General features: G+C 37.9%; 1 protein-coding gene across 1 annotated transcript in view; it reads right to left on the reverse strand.

The window, feature by feature from the left end:
* Positions 1-21620, reverse strand: part of LOC125154203 (phospholipid-transporting ATPase ABCA3-like) — a 304058-nt gene that overhangs the window by 240588 nt on the left and 41850 nt on the right. The gene's annotated exons all lie outside the window — the stretch shown is intronic.

Here is a 21620-nt window from a genome sequence, read left to right on the forward strand (position 1 = left end):
GTGGTGTAAAAGCAATGTTGGGTAAAATGGATGGTGCTTTAACACAAATCAAATTAGTAGCATAGAAGTGTACTAAGCAATCACTATCTTCTTTACCACTAGACACAGTAAGTAAGTTAGTTAGTTAATAAATAAGTCTGTCTCACTTAATTAGGTCTTTGATGAAAAGGTAAAATTAACTTATTAAGTCTCATTCCTTGAATACTATTTTTTAATATTTTGTGTGATGAAATGGGAAATATACATAAAGCAATTCTTTAGTGAATGAAAATATAATAGAAGCCCCGAGAAAAATTACTTGTGTCATTGTTTGAGTTGTGAACTAGTCACTTTTTTCAAGAGGTACCCCTTTTATGTGAAAGAATGAAAGACATGAAAATTACGGTTGCTCAGACTTGGATATCTAGTAGACATTTTCTAGAAAATTATCATTTGATGTTGTATGAAATGATGTTATCTCAAGGAAAAGAGCTGACAGTATCTGTTGCTGATGATAAAATCTGAACTTTCAAGTGAAAATTAGAATTGTGAAAAACTGATATCCACTGTTGTGTGACAGATTTCCAATACTTAAAAACTACTATGTAGACATATTGATATTAATAGATGTGACGCTTTGATAATGTAAGATGAAATATGTCACCCCTTGGAAGATATGTATCAGTGAACCAATATTTTTCAAATAATCAAAATATGAGTTACAAATTTATGAATGGTTAAAGATCTATTCAAATTGCAACATATACCAATGAATATTATTATAAAACATAAGAAATGTTCATTAATGTGTTTTCAGATTCCAAACTTCAACTAACCACTAGAAAATTATCATTAGTCGAGTTTTGGTGAAGTACCAAAGAAGAATACCCAAATTTGTTTAACAGGTTACTAAAATACTCCTTTTTCAACTAGATATCTGCATAAGGCTATATTTTCTCCATATATCTTAAGCAAAACAACTTAATACAAAAGATTAAATGCAGAGCCAGATACACACTCTCCAATGAGAATTATATTTGCTACTAAGCAAATATAAAAGATATATGAAAAAATGTAGGGGCACCTGGGTGGCTTAGTTGGTTAAGCATCTAACTTTAGCTTGGCTCAGGTCATGATCTTGTGGTCTGTGAGTTTGAGCCCCACGTCAGGCTCTGTGCTGACAGCTCAGAGCCTGGAGCCTGCTTCAGATTCTGTGTCTCCCTCTCTCTCCCTGCCCCTCCCCACTTCCTCTCTCAAAAATAAATAAACATTAAAAAATTTAAAAAAGTAAAAATGTAAAACAGGTCACTCTTCTCACTAATGTTTTTAAATTTTGAAAATAGTTATTTTTCACCAAAATGTTGACCTCACCATGTAATAGGTTTACTAGTGATATATTTAAATAAGTTGATAAATGTTTTTTCAATTTCTCAGTTTTAATTTCCAAATAAGGTTAATATTGATAGATAAAACATATTAACCAAGGCTCTTTGGGGTGCTCAATAATTTTTAAGGGTATAAAGGAGTTCTGAGACTAAAGAGTTTGGGAACCACTTGATTTGAATTACAGAATGATAAAGAAGGGGACTGAAAATAGAGGCTAAGATACAGATTCTCCCCACATTTCTATGGCTTTGATACTGAGTAATCTGGACTAACAGTGGAAAAAAGCAGATGCTGATAGACCAAATATGGGACATAATTCATCCCCCTTTCACTAGAATCTAAGAACCCCACCACATTGGGGCGCTTGGGTGGCTTAGTCGGTTAAGCTTCCGACCTCGGCTCAGGTCACGATCTTGTGGTCCGTGAGTTCGAGCCCCGCATTGGGCTCTGTGCTGACTGCTCAGAGCCTGGAGCCTGTTTTAGATTCTGTGTCTCCCTCTCTCGCTGACCCTCCCCCGTTCATGCTCTGTCTCTCTCTGTCTCAAAAATAAATAAACGTTAAAAAAAATTAAAAAAAAAGAACCCCACCACATATTCATTGATGGAGATTTTTTTTTTCTGTAGAAAGCCATCTGATTCTATTATACATGTTACAAAGTTAACTTGTAAAGGCTTTAGTTCAGAAAGGATAAAAACTGTATTAGTACCATAAGACTGGAGCACCTTAGGGAGGGTTTCAAGGTAATAATGTTCACTGTTTGACAAACTAAGTACATAAGAACTTAAGACAAACTAAGAACATAAGAAGCATTAGAACTTACCTGCAAAAAGAAATACCACGGCTTGGGCACACCATACTTCCCTGGAAAGACAGAATCTATATACCAGGCCATAAGCCAAACAAGAGAGCATCAAATAAAAGCATTCCCATAATATGGGCAAAAAGAAAGTCATCACTGGGGACAGGAAGTTATCCCACTTGACACCAAACTCTGAAACATAACAGAAGACAGTTACTTGAGATGCCCAGCTGTGACTAGAACAAAGTTATCCAGCTGCTTCATAATTAAAAAAATGCATTGGTATTCTCTGGAGACAGGTACTATCTATTTGCTATATGCCAATACTTTAAAATTTCGGGCTGTCCAAGAGGATAATGAAATAAGCAATGATACAGTGGGCCTCTTCCTACAGCCAAACTCAACTAAGACTTAGTGACTGAAACAAAAATAAACAATCACAAAAAGTCCATAAAATAAGCTTTAAAGCCATAAACAGGCCTACTGGTTGGGATGGTGGCCCTATTCCTCCATTCTCTTTCATGTGAATCTCCAACGAAATAATCAACCAGATATACAAATTTGGAAATACATTCATAAATATAAAAATAAAGTTTGGCTTCTAGTTTCTGGTCTGGCATGTAAGGAGCTTAGGAATCACCCCCATCCTAACAAAAAGTAAAAGGATGAACTGAAAAATCAACCATTCTTCTTAGATCCATCAGACACGTGAGGTCACAGGGCAAACCTCTGCCTCCACAGCTGGAGGGACAGGCAGATAACAGAATTTAATGAAACAGAAACCCTGAGCAGAAACATCCAAGGGAACCAGAACTGGGGTAGGAAAACCTGAACAGTGATTGATGAATTGCCGAGGCCCAGGGTGGGCCAGGCTGAGAGTTAAAAACTCCAGGGGATCAAGTCATGGAGGGTTCCCCAACTGTGAGTTTCATCTGTAGGAGCCTGCCAGTTCCTCGCAGTTAATTATCAGAGAAAAATCCCCTCATGCTTTTAAGAGGGAGAGGCAAAAAAGGAGCCACTTGGAAATGTGCCTGAGCATTCCTTTTTTTTTTTTTTAAGATTATTTATTTTGAGAGAGAGAGAGAGAGAGAGAGAGAGAGAGAGAGAGAATGAGTGGGAGAGGGGCACAGAGAGAGAGAATCCCAAGCAGGCTCTGACAGCACAGAGCCCAACACAGGACTCGATCCCACTAACCCTAAGATCATGACCTGAGCCAAGACCAAGAGTCTCGGCTAACTGACTGAGCCTCTCAGGCACCAACCCCCCCCCCCCCCCCCCGCCGGAATTCCATTCTTAACCAGGCCTTCCTTCGTGAGAAACGATTTTATCAGAGCCTAACTTGCCTAGGGGAAGGGAAATACCTAACTCTAGCCCCTCTAGCTTTCCTGTCCCATCTAAGCAGGGGAAAAACTATGCACCTGACCTCTACATCAGGAAAGGCCTATTTACTGCGGTTCCTTTTACCCAGTACCTCATATCCACCTTTTAACAAAAACTTACAAGGCATACTGAAGGGCAAAGAACACAGTTTGAAGAGAATGACCAAGCATAGAATCAGACTTCAATTTGACAATGATGTTGGGATTATCAGGCCAGGAATTTTTTAAAAACAGTGATTAACACTGTAAGTGCTTTAATGGAAGAGGCATACCACACATAAGAGCAGATGGATAACCTATGCGGAGAGATGGAAATTCTAAGAAAGAATAAAAAGAAATGCCAGAGTCCTTGGTGAGCTACAGAGGAGGTTGTGGCAGGAACACCGATGGAGAGGAAGGCAGGAGAGGAAGAGCCTGGGAAGCCACAGCTGGCTACAGCCTATGAAGTAACAGAGGAAAGTTCCAGTCATGGTGCTGGGAAATGCCCAGCTGAAGGGAAAGCTGCAGACTTCCAAACAAAGCCTGTACAGACCTCCAAGTCTGGGCATGGGAGTCAGATAACAAAGAAAGAAAGCATTCACCATATTCATCCGACTTGGATCAAGTATGCCCAAACAAAAGAAACTTTCAATTCTTGCTCCAGAGACCCTGTCAGTGGCAGAAGGGATACACCAACATCAGCAGAACCAAACTCCTTCAAGAAAGGATAGCAGGGTTTCCTGATAACCAAAAGCTATGGAAGTGAAATATAAAATCTCTTCTTGGAAAGGTCCATGACCAGGGCACCTGGGTGGCTCAGTCGGTTAAGCGACCGACTTTAGCTCAGGTCATGATCTCACCATTCGTGAGTTCAAGCCCCGCGTCGGGCTCTTTGCTGACAGCTTGGAGCCTGGAGCCTGCTTCGGATTCTGTGTTTCCCTCTCTCTCTGCTCTCCTCTGCTCGTGCTCTGTCTCTCAATAATAAATAAACGTTAAAAAAAAAATTAAAAAAAAAAAAAGGAAAGATCCATGACCAAGATAATTAAAATGACCTGTTATGAAACCAGGGTGTGAGGAGGGTATAAAGTTAAAAGGAGCAGTTTCCTGTGTACAAGACTATCTTTTATCTCTGGGGCCACTTTTTAAAGTTTGAATGCTACACAGATATGTAAGAGTTTTGAAACTAGAGGTGATAAATGTTTTATATACAGATTTCAAGACATTTGCTAATTTTACAGTTTCACATGATTCATTTACAAAGGTTACATATTATAAAGAGAACAGAAATGGTACCTTTTTAAGAATTGTTTTTTGGTTTGTTTTTTTTTTAAGACACAACTACTAGCACACTGAGTGGAAAGCAAAAAGTTACTATTTAAAGTGCAAGCAATTACTCCTTAATGTAACCCCCTCATTACCTAAACTGTCTGGCTCCCAGGAACTACCTTATAAGGAAAGAATACTGTATTGAGAGGAAAATGTTACTGAATTATCGGCTAAGAGTAAATTCGGTAAATTCTGATAATATTAAAATAAAGCTTTTTTTTTTCCTTATGGGCATTTGTTTTCTTTTAAGTCATCATAAACTAGGTATTGCCTTGCTTTAAGTGGCTAGAGATGCTTAGCCCTTTAAAAAATATATTTTAGGGGTGCCTGGGTGGCTTAGTCAGTTAAGCGTCTGACTTTTGCTTTTGGCTCAGGTCAGGATTTCACACTTTGTGAGATCGAGCCCTGTGTCAGGCTCTGCACTCACAGCATGGAGTGCTTGGGATTCTCTTCGTCCTCTCTCTCTGCTCCTCCCCCTGCTCACATGTACTCCCTCCCTCTCTCTAAATAAACACTTTAAAAAATAAACACATAAAATATATGTAAATATATGTGTAAATATGTAAATATATTGTGTAAATTACTGAGTATTTGAAAGAGCTCACTTCATCTTAATGGGTCATGTCTACCTTCATTAGTCTTCAAATAATAACCATTTGCTACCAAAGTAAATCAGTATTTTGAATATGCTTTTCTTGGTTTTAATTAATTATTAGCTAGTAACGCTACTTTATCAGCTAGAAATGTTCTAAGCATTTCTATCAGAACTTAAAGCAAATCATAAGGAAACTGTTTCTTTAAAAATTTTTTTTGAACAAATCAGGAGACTATGGATGCTGGAGAAGATGTGGAGAAACGGGAACCCTCTTGCACTGTTGGTGTAAATGCAAATTGGTGCAGCCACTCTGGAAAACAGTGCAGAGGTTCCTCAGAAAATTAAAAATAGACCTACCCTATGACCCAGCAATAGCACTGCTAGGAATTTACCCAAGGGATACAGGAGTACTGATGCATAGGGGCACTTGTACCCCAATGTTCATAGCAGCACTCTCAACAATAGCCAAATTATGGAAAGAGCCTAAATGTCCATCAACTGATGAACGGATAAAGAAATTGTGGTTTATATACACAATGGAGTACTACGTGGCAATGAGAAAGAATGAAATATGGCCCTTTGTAGCAACGTGGATGGAACTGGAGAGTGTGATGCTAAGTGAAATAAGCCATACAGAGAAAGACAGATACCATATGGTTTCACTCTTATGTGGATCCTGAGAAACTTAACAGAAACCCATGGGGGAGGGGAAGCAAAAAAAAAAAAAAAGAGGTTAGAGTGGGAGAGAGCCAAAGCATAAGAGACTGTTAAAAACTGAGAACAAACTGAGGGTTGATGGTGGGTGGGAGGGAGGGGAGGGGATGATGGGTATTGAGGAGGGCACCTTTTGGGATGAGCACTGGGTGTTGTATGGAAACCAATTTGACAATAAATTTCATATATTAAAAAAAAAAAGAAATTGTGGTTTATATACACAATGGAGTACTACGTGGCAATAAGAAAGAATGAAGTATGGTCCTTTGTAGCAACGTGGATGGAACTGGAGAATGTGATGCTAAGTGAAATAAGCCATACAGAGAAAGACAGATACCATATGTTTTCACTCTTATGTGGATCCTGAGAAACTTAACAGAAACTCATGGGGGAGGGGAAGGGGAAAAAAAAAAAAAAAGGAGGTTAGAGTGGGAGAGAGCCAAAGCACAAGAGACTCTTGAAAACTTAGAACAAACTGAGGGTTGATGGTGGGTGGGAGGGAGGGGAGGATGGGTGATGGGTATTAGGAGGGCACCTTTTGGGATGAGCACTGGGTGTTGTATGGAAACCAATTTGACAATAAACTTCATATATTGAAAAAAAATAAAATAAAAAAATAGGCAAAGGACTCGAATAGATATTTCTTCAAAGACATTGTACAAATGTCCAAGAAGCACATGAAAAGATGCTTAATATCATTAGTCCTTAGAGAACTAAAAACCAAAACAACAATAACATGCCACTTCATACCCACTAGGATGAGAATATGTTTTTTTAGGGGCGTCTGGGTGGCTCAGTTGGTTAAGTGTCCAACTCTTGATCTCAGCTCAGAATATTTTTTTTACAAAAGGAGGAGAAAATACAACTTCAAATGAAGAGAAACATGAATTATTTAAAAAAAAAGAACACACATATGTTATGTAGCAAAGGTGAAGGGTTTTTCATATGTAATTAGGAATCCCTAATCAGTTGACAACAGCATAAAGAAGTGAACTACTGATACAAGGAAGAGCATGGATGAAAAACAGATGCCTTAGGCTAAGTGGAAAAAGCCAGTGTCAAAACTATACAATTCCATTTGCATGATTCCAGAAAAGGCAAAACTACCAAGATGAACAGATCAGTGACTGCTAGGTATAGGGGTTGAAGAGAAGGGGCAACGCAAAGGAATTTTTTTGTTATGAGGAAATGGTTCTGCATCCTGGCTGCCATAGAGATTAAATTAATATATACATGTGTTCAAACACAGAAGTGTACTCCCTCCAGATGGGCAATCTTACTGTAAGAATATTAAATTTAATATTTTAAAGGGCCCAGATAAAAGATAATAAAGGAATATGAAGGATAACTTTATCTCAACAGTTTTGACCACTTACATATAATGGACAAATTCTATAAAAGACACAAGGTACTAAAGCTTACTCACGGAAAATAGATAATCTGAACATTTCCACATCAATTGAAGAATTAAATTTGTAGTCAAAATCCTACTCCAGGCCCACTTCTGATAACTTACCCTTATGCTACATATCCAATAACACAAAAATACATACATATAATTCATTTAAGTTTTACTTTGATTGAAAAATACTGTAAAGGTCCTAAATGCTCATAGATGGAAGATAGGTTGAACAAACTTCCATATCCACACAAGGTATCTTTAAAAACTAATGAAGATGTATCTGTAAGCTCACAGGGAATGATTTCCAAAATATGTTAGCTTAAAAAGCACATTGTAAAGTAGTGTGCAGTACACTAACATTTTTATAAGAAACTAAGGAAAATAATATAGAAAATTGTTAATTTTTTAGAAAATAAAATACAAAAGATAAAACAGAATTAATTAAGATACTACCTACCAGGGTGAGATGGACTGGTAAGAGGAGGGAATCATTCTTTTTTTTTTTTTTTAATGTTTACTTATTTTTGAGAGAGAGAGACAGACAGACAGAATGTAAACAGGCAAGGGGCAGAGAGAGAGGGAGACACAGAAACTGAAGCAGGTTCCAGCCTCCAAGCTGTCAGCCCAGAGCCCAATGTGGGGCTTGAACCCACAGCCTGGAAGATCATGATCTGAGCTGAAGTTGGCCACTTAACCGACTGAGCCACCCAGGCACCCCAGGAGGGAACTATTCTTATCTAACTATGCTTTTTCTATAGTTTGTACACAATTTCTAAAAATAGTGTTAATGTTTTACATACTGAGCAATTTATATTAAATTTACAATGGTGGTGGGATGAAAAATGGGGTATAAAGAAAAACAAATGTTACCTACTTACATTTCAAGAGAATAACTACAGTGAACGTAAAATGAAATACTAACCCAAGTAATTTTTAACACAGTACTTTGACTACAAAGCCTCAGGCTAAATGTAGAATTACAATGACCACACTTAACATGTTTCTTGTTTACAGTGGTATGAATGAGAAATTCTGTCACTATTTTCTGAGTATTGCAAAACTGAACAAATGTGTAATTATATTGATAATGATTGGGGGGGGCACATTTCCCATGGTTGAAAAGGGAGGTAAATATATATAACAGGGGAAAGCTAGGAAGAACTCTTGATATTAGATAGGTATTAGATGCAATAGCATGAACTCATAGATGTTAAAATATGAATATTAACCAGGGTATTTTAATTTTGCCACCACTGACATTTGAGCCTGGGTAATTCTGTTTCAGGGGCTGTCTTGTCCTTTGTAGGATATTTAGTAGCATCTCCGGCTGCTACACACTAGGGATCAGTCACAGTCCTCCATCAGACACGATAATCAAAAACCAAAAATATCTCCAGACATTGCCAATATCCTCTAGGTGGTAAAATTGCCCCCCACATGAGAGCAGAGATATAAAGACACATAGATACGTACATACATACATACGTACGTACATACATATCTGCATGCATATATGTATACATACAGTGTGTGTGTGTGTGCGTGTGTGTGTATGGATGGATAGATAGATAGAGATACCACTTTTATAATAAAAAAATACTACAATCCAGAAAAAATATTTAAGAAACACTACAATATCTCTCACCCACTGTCCCACCCATTCCATTGGCAAACTCAGATCACATGTTTTTCTTCCCGGGAATCAAATCATCGAAGTCAATTTTACTAAAGGAAAGACTCACGTTTCATTTCCATTTTGCATATATATTCAATCCCCAAAGCTACTGCAATATTTGACAAGAGACAGAAAGACAGCTTCTCCGCGAGGCTCAAACGTCGATACATTACAGTCACAAATATATATGGAAAGAAAGTGAGAAAATAGAGGAAACCTCCAATAGAAATAGCCAAGGTAGCTAAAAAGTAAGAAGGAAAATAGAGTTAGCTCACATAAACCACAAAATATTGACACAGAAATATCCTCATTTTATTACAAAAAAGCTCTAAAATGGAAACCCTACAAAAGAAGGGAAACTGTTTTGGTCACCACTGTATCACAGCATCCAGAACAGTGTTCAACACAGACAGGTGCTCAATAAATAGTTTTGCTTGGAAGAATTAATGAATGATATGAGGAATAAACTTTCCCTTCTTATGCTATGATTGCGGGTATTTACTTATCTAAAAAAGGACCTACCCTTATGGTTATAAAAACTTTTTCATTTTTATTCATGAGTACTCAGCCTAACAATCTCTAGATGTACACTACCACTAATCACATCATATGAATACACCTACACTGTTTCCATTTATTTTGGAATTTTGATAGATGAAAACTAAAAACATTGACAGTGGTTTTAGATATACCTCCGGTCGTATTTATGACACTTTGAATACTTATTTATAATATTTTATAATGCAGTTCATTCAAAAGACAGGGAAGAAAGTCAGTGTAATAGAGAAGCATTTGGATTAGGATGTTACGTATCATGGGGACTACATTATTTCAGAACCAACTCTTTTAATGACAAATCTAGACAAATATGTTTATTTATTTGTTTATTTATAAGTATATTTATTAAGAATTACTTTTTAAGTATGTTAAGAAGCTACCGGGAAAGGACAATTTATAGGACCAAAATCAAGGTAAGAAGAGAAGTCAAGAGAGAGAAGTCTAGAATTTGTTGCTAATTTTCACCTTGAAGCAGTTGTAAAATCTGAACTATGGCTTAGAGTCTGAGAAAATGAGCTGAGTTTTTGACAGTGTCAAGGGCTTACAGAAATTAAGACATGCTAAAGAAGAGCCATCATTAATACCTCAAACTTTTACTTAGAGCCCTGAAAGCCTCCATCTAAAGTATAGGTGCACCAGAAACAGATCATTTTCAATCATCTCAAATCCTTAATGGATTATGATCTATCCCCTAATCTAGGGGTGCTAGAGCCCCGAACCTAAATGACTGACAGATTTCAAAGTAAATCCTCTGTGCAGGGAAAAAAAAGTCATGCAAAGACTCAAATAATTTATATAATTTTTATATGCAATGTTTTACATTAAATTAGAAGTTACTAAGAATACCAGTAATTTTCTAAGAGTATTACTTTAGAATAGGCTGAATGGTGTCCACCCACCCTAATTCACATGTTGAAGCCCGTCCGTATGGAAATGCTGAATCACTATATTGCACACCTGAAACTAATAGAACACTGTATGTTAACTGTACTGGAATTTTAAATTTAATTAATTAAATTAAAATTAAATTAAAGGAAAGGGAAAAAAAAGGCCAGGAATGTAGTGAAACAAGAACCCTTATTCACTGTTGGTGGGGCTAAATATAAAATTATATAGCCACACTGGAAAAAATTGGGGGAAATTCTTATATAAACTAAATATAAATTTACCTCACAATCCAACAATTCCATTTCCAGGAGAAGTGAAAACATATATCCACACAAAGACTTGTGTGTAAAGAGCCATAGCAGCGTTATTCACAATGATTAAAAAAAAAAACAAAACCTGTGAACAATTTAAATGTCCATCAACTCTTAGATGGATAAATAAATAAAATGCATATTCATATAAGGAAATAATATTCAGCAATTAACAAAAAGGAAATACTGGTACGTGCTGGAACATGAATGGATTTCAAAATCACTATGTTAAGTAAAAGAAGCTAGCCTACATATCTGAGAAGAAGAAAAGACTACATATTTTATCCATCTACACCAAATGTCTAGATAAGCCAAATTTATGTAGAAAGAAAGCAGAAAAGTTACTGCCTTGTCCCAGAGAGGTAAGAATGAGGACTGAGTGAAAATTAGCTCAAAGGAAATTTTGGGAGTGGTGAAAAATTTCTAAACTGAGATTTGGTTATGGTTGCATAACTTGATAAATATACTAGTGGGTGGGTTTTATGGTATGTATATTATACTTTTATGAAGCTATGGTCAAAAAAAGATGTGGTCAAAAGGTGCAAACAGACACTTTGTAGAGAAAAAACACACATGGTTCATATTAACCTAAAAATTTGATCAGAATCAATAATTACCAGGAAATTACAAATTAAAAGTATTATGAGATACCTTTCACACCTCAAAATACGATACAAATTTTAAAAGCCTGAAACAATAGGAATACTTACCGACTGCTAGAAGGAATGTGAAATTCTACCACTTTGGAAACAGTTTGACATAACCTAGTAAGGTATCACGTTCACCCGAATAAAACAATTCCACTCCTAATTATGCACCCCAGAAAAAATATTGTACATCTCTACCAGCTGACATATATAAGAATGTTCACATCAATATTATTCATAACAATAACTAACTAGAAACAACCCAAATACCTATCAAGTCTAAAACTGATAACTGCACAACAGAACACTGTATAGCAGTAAAAATAAAATAATAACCAGATAAAGCTAAAAGCATAACACCATGCTGTATCAAAATTACACAGTGTAATTTCACTAAGAAAACTAAGCAATACATTAGCCAGTGATAGATACTAAGTGGAAAAGCTGTAAACAAAAGTCAATCAGAATAGTGGTTATTATCAGAAAGGGGTACCTAAAGTATTTCTTAGGTACTAGCAATTTCTGTTTTCAGTCTCTGGGTGAGCACTGGGTGTTCATTTTATTATTATGTACACTGTATATACACTCTTGCATTTATTGTCCACTTCATGCCATGAAAAAAACTTAAAGGACTTACAATTTAAAAAAAGATATGGAAAACCATCTGTGGAAAAATAATAGAATGATACCAATTCATATATAGATCATTTCCTACACAATATGTGTAGTTTCATTTAGTCAAAAAAGGCAACTAAAATAGGAATCACAAAAAAACAAACCACCAAAAAACTTCAGATATGTGGGGTAGATGGCTAGAGGGATAAAGAAGCATTCTAGCCAAAGTATGGAAAGAGCCCAAATGTCCATCGATGGATGAATGGATAAAGAAGATGTGATATCTATATACAATGGAGTACTACTCGGCAATCAAAAAGAACAAAATCTTGCCATTTGCAACTATGTGGATGGAACTGGAGGGTATTATGCTAAGTGAAATTAGTCAGTCAGAGAAAGACAAAAATCATATGACTTCACTCATCTGACGACTTTAAGAGACAAAACAGATGAATATAAGGGAAGGCAAACAAAAATAAAATAATATAAAAACAGGGAGGGGGACAAAACAGAAGAAACTCATAAATATGGAGAACAAACTGAGGGTTATGGGAGGGGTTGTGGGAGGGGGGATGGGCTAATGGGTAAGGGGCACCAAGGAATCTACTCCTGAAATCATTGTTGCACTATATGCTAATTTGGATGTAAATTTAAAAATAAAAATTAAAATAAATTAAAATAAATTTAAAAATCTTTAAAAAAAAAAGCATTCTATAACTTCCAAAATATAAAATTTTACATAATTTACCAATCTTCAGGGGTTTTATATCATGGTTACATTCACTGATGTCCCTCTCACATAAGCCACAATCTTAATATCTTGGTGAGGGGGGATCCTGGGAAGATGGCGGCGTAGGAGGACGCTAGGCTCACCGCGTCCTGCTGATCACTCAGATTCCACCTACACCTGCCTAAATAACCCAGAAAACTGCCAGAAGACTAGCAGAATGGCTTCTCCAGAGCCAAGAGCAGAGGAGAGGACAACGGAAGAGGGTAGGAAGGGCGGAGAGGCTGTGCGCTCTACAGGGACTAGCGGGAGGGACCAGGACAGAGGGGCAGCCCACCGGCCAAGCAGAGGCTCCAAGTCTGGCTGGCAAAAGTGGAGGGGCCAGAGGGAGTGTGTTCTGACGGCAAGCGGGACTTAACATCTGACAGCAAGCGGGACTTAACAGCTCTGCTCGGAGAACGGGAGGGCTGGAGGACAACGGGAGGGAGAGTTGTTGAGCCCTGGACGACAGAGCTCAGCTTGGCGGGGAACAAAGGCGCTCGCTAGTGCCATCTCCCTCGCCCATGCCCCAGCCAAAATCCCAAAGGCAACCAGTTCCTGCCAGGGAACTTGCTCGCACCGCACAAACACCCAACGCTGTGCTTCTGCGAATCCATCCTTCCAGCGGGTCTGACCCCTCCCGGTGCCGCAGGGCCCCTCCCAAAGCGGATCTCGGAAGGAAAAGCGAGCTGAGCCTACCTCTCCCGCCCCTGTGCACCTTGCCAATCCACCCCAGCTAATTCGCCAGATCCCCAGCACCACAAGCCTGGCAGTGTGCAGGTAGCCCAGATGGGTCACGCCACCCCACAGTGAATCCCGCCCCTAGGAGAGGGGAAGAGAAGGCACACACCAGTCTGACTGTGGCCCCCATTGGTGGGCTGGGGACAGACATCAGTTCTGACTGCGGCCCGCCCACCAACGCAAGTTATTCAAGATAGCACAGGGGAAGTGCCCCTCAGTCCCGCACCACTCCAGGGACTATCCAAAATGACGAAACAGAAGAATTCCCCTCAGAAAAACGTCCATGAAATAACAACAGCTAACGAACTGATTAATATCTTGGTGAATTTAGGCAAAGCAAGAACTTGTTGTTCCTTCTGTGTGGCACCTTTGTTTTTCATTCACGCACACAGCAACTGTGGCTCTTTAAGGTCTCACCTTTATTTGAGGTGTCCTCTTAAATAGTCCACCTCTGGCAGGTTCTCCAGACTTACCTTAGCTCCCCGAATTGCTGTTGGAGGAGAACACTGAAATCTCTGGTGTTCGACAGAAAATCCCAACACAAAAGCTAGCTTTGGCTTTCAATCACCTCCCGCCTAATTTTTGGACTTTGTGCCACCTCAGCAATATTTATAAACACAAGGGATTAAAAAAAACATTTTATCAGTATCATAGTTGTTTTGGCCAAGTGTCCCTCCTTGGCATTTGTGCACTTTACCCTGCTCTTCAGCGTATCACCTCCAGCTGACTCTGACAAAATGATTTCCTGCACTCATGGTTTTACTATAGGGTAGGCAATAGGTATGACTCTCTACTTTGTAAGAACTAATTAACTGGTAGCAGTGTTATTGCTGAAAACAATAAAAAAGCCCTATGAAATGTAAATTTTACCATAAAGCAATTTGTGCTGTAAATGACTGAGAGAAGGTAATACTCTAATTAATCAGCAAATATGAAAGATATAAAAGTAAAAAAATGGTGAATATTTGTTGCATGAAAAATATACTTATTTTTTAATAAATAATAACAGAAAATGGCCACTGGAGAAGTAATTGTATGAATTCCCTAACTTAAGCTAGTGTGAATTTATCTGGTCCCACATCTCTCTCATATGTGAGAACAGAAAGGGCATGAAGTTGTTTCTCATCTGCTTTTTGCAAATTCAACATGGTTCCAGGCATGTGATGAGTGATCCAAAGACTTCAACAAGTGGGTGAGTAAATGAATGAGTATTTCCACATGACCCTATTTTAGTTGACACACTCTTGTCACATGAGATCCTATGTTGGTTTTTATCCTCTTTTTACAGGCATCCTAATGCTGTATTGATTTTCTCTGATCTTTGCTCTTCCTTTCAAATCATTTCACATGCATATGGTATCTGTCCTTTTTATTAGAATGCAATAAGCAGAGACTGGATATGAGGGGGCAACTGATGTTTAGAAGGAGCTCCCAGGGGCACCTGGGTGGCTCAGTCAGTTGAGCGTCCAACTTCGACTCAGGTCATGATCTCACAGTTCGTGAGTTCGAGCCCCAAGTCGGGCTCTGTGCTGACAGCTCAGAGCCTGGAGCCTGCTTCAGATTCTGTGTCCACCTCTCTCTCCGCCCCACCCCTGCTTGTGCTCTGTCTCTCTGTTTCAAAAATGAATAAACATAAGAAAAAAAAGAAGGAGCTTCCAAATGAAATCCTCTTTAGAGTCAACCGAAATGCTGAGAATTTCATGGGAGGAGTGTTAGACTCACTTCTATTGAAGAACGTGGAAATCAGAAAGCCGAAGGCTAACGAGGTGACAGTAAAACACAGGAAAAAGACGAAGACAAGAAATGGGTCACCGTACTGAAGGACTACATCAGGTACGATCTAACAAAACAACCAGGAAGCCAGTTTAGTCATACCATAAGAGGTGTCGCAGAAAAACAAGGGTTAGAAAATAACCCTTAACACTGTAGCCCTAGTGAAACAGGTCACTGTTCAGAGAGATACAAAGTTCATTAAATAACTCCTTTATTGTGGAAGAGCTGCCCATCTAGGTGGTTTTGTGGGCTGATAAACTGAATTTCCGAGGGGACTCAATGAAAAACGTATGCATTCTTCTACAACCTAAATCCCACTCAGTCCAGACCCACAGCTATTTTATTCCTTTCGAAGTTAAGCTGCAGCATGCTACATTCAAATAGATACTTGCCTGGACAAATAAAATCACTCACAGGAAACAGACAATAATTAAAAATATCAAAAAGAATGAGACGAAATAGGAAGCCGAGAGCATATTTCTACTGAGCCCTATCATGAGCTGGTACTCCTGTAGGAGAGTTAACACAAACCAAATGTCATGACAAACAATTCATAGTTTTCAAAATGCATTCAAAAACATTATCTGACTTGACGCCCACAAAAACTTACATAGGTTAAGTATTATCATCTCTATTTTACAGAGAAATCAAGTCTCAGAATAGTCAAGTGACCTGATCAAAATCATCCACCTAATGAGTTGGCAGTGCGATTCCAACTCAGAATTCTGAGTCCAGATCTTTTCCCCAATAACTTACCAGATGCAGTTCTAACATAACAAACGATTAAAAATTTAAAACACAAAAAATAAGACCGCCTTTCTTTTTATTATGTTCTACTTCCAGGAAGTATTAGAGGAAGGCAAATAAGCTTTAATTCAATTATAGATTAAAGCAGGGAGGGGCAAACTACAGCCCATGGGCCAAATCCAGTCTACCTCATACTTTTATAAATAAAGCTTTATTGGCACACAGCCATGCTCATTCGTTTCGTATGGTCTGTGGCTGCTTTCATCCCAAACAGAGTTATAGTTGTAATACAGCCTGCAAAACCTAAAATATATATTATCAGGTTTTTCTTACAGGTAAAGTTTGCCAATCTTTAATCTACATAAACCCCTCTAATTTTACAGATCACAAAGTCAGACTCAAAGAGGGTGAGTTGCTTCTACAAAGTTGCACCGAAAGACCTCCCTGTTCTGTGCTCTTCCAACTCCATCCTGCTGCCTCGGCGTGTTTTGGAGGCCTTTTTTTTTTTTTTTAATTTTTTTTAACATTTATTCATTTTCAAGAGAGAGAGAGAAAGATGGAGCTCAAGCAGGGATGGACAGAGAGAGAGGGAGACAGAATCCAAAGCAGGCTCCAGGCTCCAAGAGGTCAGCACAGAGCCTGATGCTGGGCTTGAACCCACAAACTGTGAGATCATCACCTGAGCCGAAGTTGGGTGCTCAACCCACTGAGCCACCCAGGCGCCCCTAGAGGCCATTTTTCCCTGGTACAAGCACAGATTGGAGACAAGACTCCCTGGGTTTGGATCCTCCCTCTGCCACCTACCAGCAATATAACCGTGAGAAAACTTGACCTCTCTGTGCCTCAAAGTCCTCATCTGTAAATGCTAAGATCCAAATAATATAATGGGCAAATTCACAGAGTTTTAATAGTGAGATTCATGAACTATAATATATCATATATGCAAAATATATAAAGAACCTGTAAAATTCAACACACCCAAAAAACAAATAGTCCAATTAAAAACTGGGCACAAGACATGAACAGACATTTCTCCAAAGAAGACATTCAGATGGCCAACAGACACACGAAAAGATGCTCATCATAACTCATCCTCAGAGAAACACAAATCAAAACTACAGTGAGGTATCCCCTCACACATGTCAGAATGGCCAAAATCAAAAACACAAGAAACAAAAGGTATTGGCAAGGATGTGGATAAAAAACAAACCCGCATGCACTGTTGGTGAGAATGCAAACTGGTGCAGCCACTGTGGAAAACAGTATGGAGGTTCCTCAAAAAGTGAAAAATAGAACTAACTACCCTATGATCCAGCATTTACCCAAAGAATACAAAAATACTAATTCAAAGGGATACATGCACCTGATGTTTAGGGCAGTATTATCTACAATAGCCACATTATGAAAATAGCCCAAATGTCCACTGACTGATAATGAATGGATAAAGAAGATGTGGTATATACATATATACAACGGAAACAATGGAACAGTACTCAGCCATAAAAAAGAATGATATAGATGGAGCTATAGAGTAAAATGCTAAGTGAAGTAGGTCAGAGAAAGACAAATACCATATGATTTCACTCATATGTGGAATTTAAGAAACAAAACAAATAAACAATAGGAAAAAAATGAGAGAGAGAGAGACAAATCAAGAAACAGACTCTTTTATAGAGAACAAAATGATGATTTCAGAGGGGTGAGTGATGGGGCTTAAGGAGTGCACTTATCATGATTAGCACTGGGTGGTGCACAGAAGTGCTGGATTACTATATTGTACATTTGAAACTAATATTACCCTGTATGTTAACTAACTAGACTTAAAATAAAAACTTAAAAAAAGTTACAAAATCATTTTAATTTAAAAGGATAATAAAAAAAGTCAAATTAGTGGTGCTAGTTTCCAGAAGCTTTTCAAAGTAGATGTTTTATTATTAAAGTATTATATTTCAATTATTATACTTCAATATTAAATTCTGTGACTTTAGTGTCCTCTGTCTAGCACAAAGGAAGTGCTTAAAATTGTGTGTTGAATAAACAAATAAATGTGAGGGTACCTGGTTATTTGATTGCTTCCAATATCCTTACAGATGGATTCAGGTACATTTTATTATGCAAAGGAACCAAATAAGGAAATAAAGTGTTAATTTAAAGTCTGCAGAACCTGGGCACTTGGGTGGCTCAGTCGGCTAAGTGTCCAACTTCTTAGCTCAGGTCTTGATCTCAGGATTGCGAGTTCAGTCCTGCTCTGTGCTGGGTATGAAGGCTACTAAAAAAAAAAAAAAGACTGCAAAACCATGAAATAACAGATTTACTAAGGATCAGTGACAAACTCAGTCTTTTAAAGCAAATTTCAATGAAAAATCAAAGAGAAAGTTTACAATGAACTTAAGTAACCTACAAAGGACACTAAAACTCCCAAGAGGCCAAACTTGTATGTAGAGATGTGTGATGTCCACATGCAAACACTTGTAGAGATAAAGAAAAAGACAAACATAGACTAACTTGCTGAAAGATTTCTGGGTCAGGGGCCCAGGCATGTTTTCCTTGTCTTTTTTTTTTTTTTAACCTGCATTATTTGTGTAATAGACATTGATATTTTAAAAGAAAATCACTTGGGGGCGCCTGGGTGGCGCAGTCAGTTAAGCGTCCGACTTCAGCCAGGTCACGATCTCGCAGTCCAGGAGTTCGAGCCCCGCGTCAGGCTCTGGGCTGATGGCTCAGAGCCTGGAGCCTGTTTCTGATTCTGTGTCTCCCTCTCTCTCTGCCCCTCCCCCGTTCATGCTCTGTCTCTCTCTGTCCCAAAAATAAAAATAAAAACGTTGAAAAAAAAAATTAAAAAAAAAAAAAATAAATAAAATAAATAAATAAATAAATAAAAGAAAATCACTTGGAACTCTGTGCCTATATCTTCAATGAGTGATGAATGAAGCTAAGGCAGCAACCCAGCCAAGATGCAAGGTAACTCTGTCTTAAATAAGAGGGCATGGTCTCCATAGTTCTTTCATACAAAATTTCTAATACAAAACAAAAATTAAGAGAAATGGAAGGCTTCACCTTCTGGCTGAGATGGGGCAAATGGGACCAAATGTACTCTCTAACTAGAAACAACTAAAAAAAAAAAAAGACGTATGTACAATGAATATTACTCAGCCATAAAAAAGAAGGAATCCTACCATGTGCAATAATACAAATGTGGCTTCAGGGTTATAGTCAGGGAAATAAGTCAGACATATATGGAAAAAAGACACATGGAATATTATTCAGCCATAAAAAGGAAAGACATTTTGCGATCTGTAACAACAGGGATGGACCTTGAGGATGCTACACTTAGAGAAATAAGTCAGACACTTTAGGATATCACTTACATGCAAAATCTAAAAAAAACAATAGCAATAAAAACCCAACTCATAGATACACAAAACAGATTGGCAGTTACTACAGGCAGAGGTAGGGGAAGGTGCTCAAAAGGTAAACATTTCCAGTTATAAGATAAATAAATCCTGGGGATATAATGTACATCATGATGATTAGAGTTAACAATACAATACGTGTATTTGAAAGCTGCTAAGAGAGTAGACCTTAAAAGTTCTCCTTACACACATACATACACAAATTTTAACTATGTATAGTGATGGATATTAACTAAACTTATTACAATCATTTTGCAATACACAGATATATATATCAAATTATTATGTATATATATGTATATATGTATAATATAACCTAAAACTCATATGCTTTATATGTCAATTATATCTCAACTAAAAAATAAAATTTTTTAAAGGAAAGAAACACAGTGAAAAATGGATTCTTAAGACATGGGAGACCAGGCAATAAATAAAGGCCAATAATCCCTTAGAGAAGAGGAAAACAAAAGAGATGAGCCCTGTGATCAAGCACTCACTTAGCAAGTTGCTAATTAGTTGCCTAGCTAACTGGAGTGAGAGCCCAGCAATGTTCCTGAGAGCAGAAGACAGCTGGGAATCCATGGAGGACAAGGTGGCTGGAGTTTGCAGTGTTAAATAAAAGCAGAGAGATAATCATAGAGGGAGTGCTCCAGGGATCTTTGAAAGGTACTCCCAGAGTCTTCAGGTTAGTACTTGTCAGTACATATGTGTGAAGAATGGGGTCAAGGCCATGAAAAGAACAACTTTTAAGGATTAGGACAAATACCTACAGCTCACAGATGGCTACGAATAGTTCCTGTCCCACCATTCAGAGTTTAAAACTATGTAATTGAAAACCATATAATTATAGGTCATAGGTAGAATATTTACAAGGATTTTGTATTAAGAGGGGGCCAAATTTAGCCCTAGACTTGGGTTTCCCAGCCTCAGCACTATTGAGAACATACTCAATGCAAAGCAGTATCCTAAGTGCTTCATATATAACAGGATTTCTCACTTTCAGCACTATTTACATTTTGGATTAATTTTTAATCCCTATTTAAAAAAAATCTCATTCATTATAGGATATTTAACAGTGACCCTAAACTACCTACAAGGTGTCAGGAGCAATGACTATTTACAGGTGTATAACTATCCCCGGACATTACCAAATATCCTACAGGAGGAAAACTGCCTCCAGTTGAGAACTACTGTCTTAGAATAAATGCCACTCTGGTCACACTTAACAAAAATTAAAAAGCAAGACCCCAAAGGATAATACTGTTTCCAGATTATCTGACATGTTTTCAAAATAAAACTGAGGAATACAGGAATACAGAAATACCCAAGACCCAACAAATTAAAATTCACAATGCTTGGCATTCAATAAAAAATTACTAGATGTGATGGACAGTCTCTAAGGTGATCCCTATCATCTCTGCCTTCTGGTGTTCACAGTCCTGTGTGGTTCCTTCCCATTGAGTATGGCTGGGTCATGTAACTCATTTTAACCAGTAATGTAGTGACGGTGATGAAATGTCACTTCTGTGATTATGTTACATTGATCATGGCATTGGTCTCACTCTGAGATTCTCTCCTCTTATTCAATTTGATGATGTTGTAAGGCCATTTTAGAAGTTCCATAAGGCAAGTGGCTGAGGGCAGCCTCTGGCCAACAGTGAGAAAGAAACAAAATTGGGGCATCTGGGTGGCTCAGTTGGTTAAGCATCCAACTCTTGATTTTGGCTCAGGTCATGAGCTCATAATTTGTGACACCAAACCCCACATCTGGCTCTGTGCTGACAGCATGAAGCCTGCTTGGAATTCTCTCACTCCCTCTCTCTCTCTCTGCCCCTCTCCCACTCTCACATACATATGTGTACTCTCTCAAAATAGATAAATAAACATTAAAAAAAGAAAGAAATGACTCAGTTCAACAACCATAAC

This window comes from Prionailurus viverrinus, chromosome E3 (genome assembly GCF_022837055.1).
Source record: "Prionailurus viverrinus isolate Anna chromosome E3, UM_Priviv_1.0, whole genome shotgun sequence".
NCBI classification, from domain to species: Eukaryota; Metazoa; Chordata; class Mammalia; order Carnivora; family Felidae; genus Prionailurus; species Prionailurus viverrinus.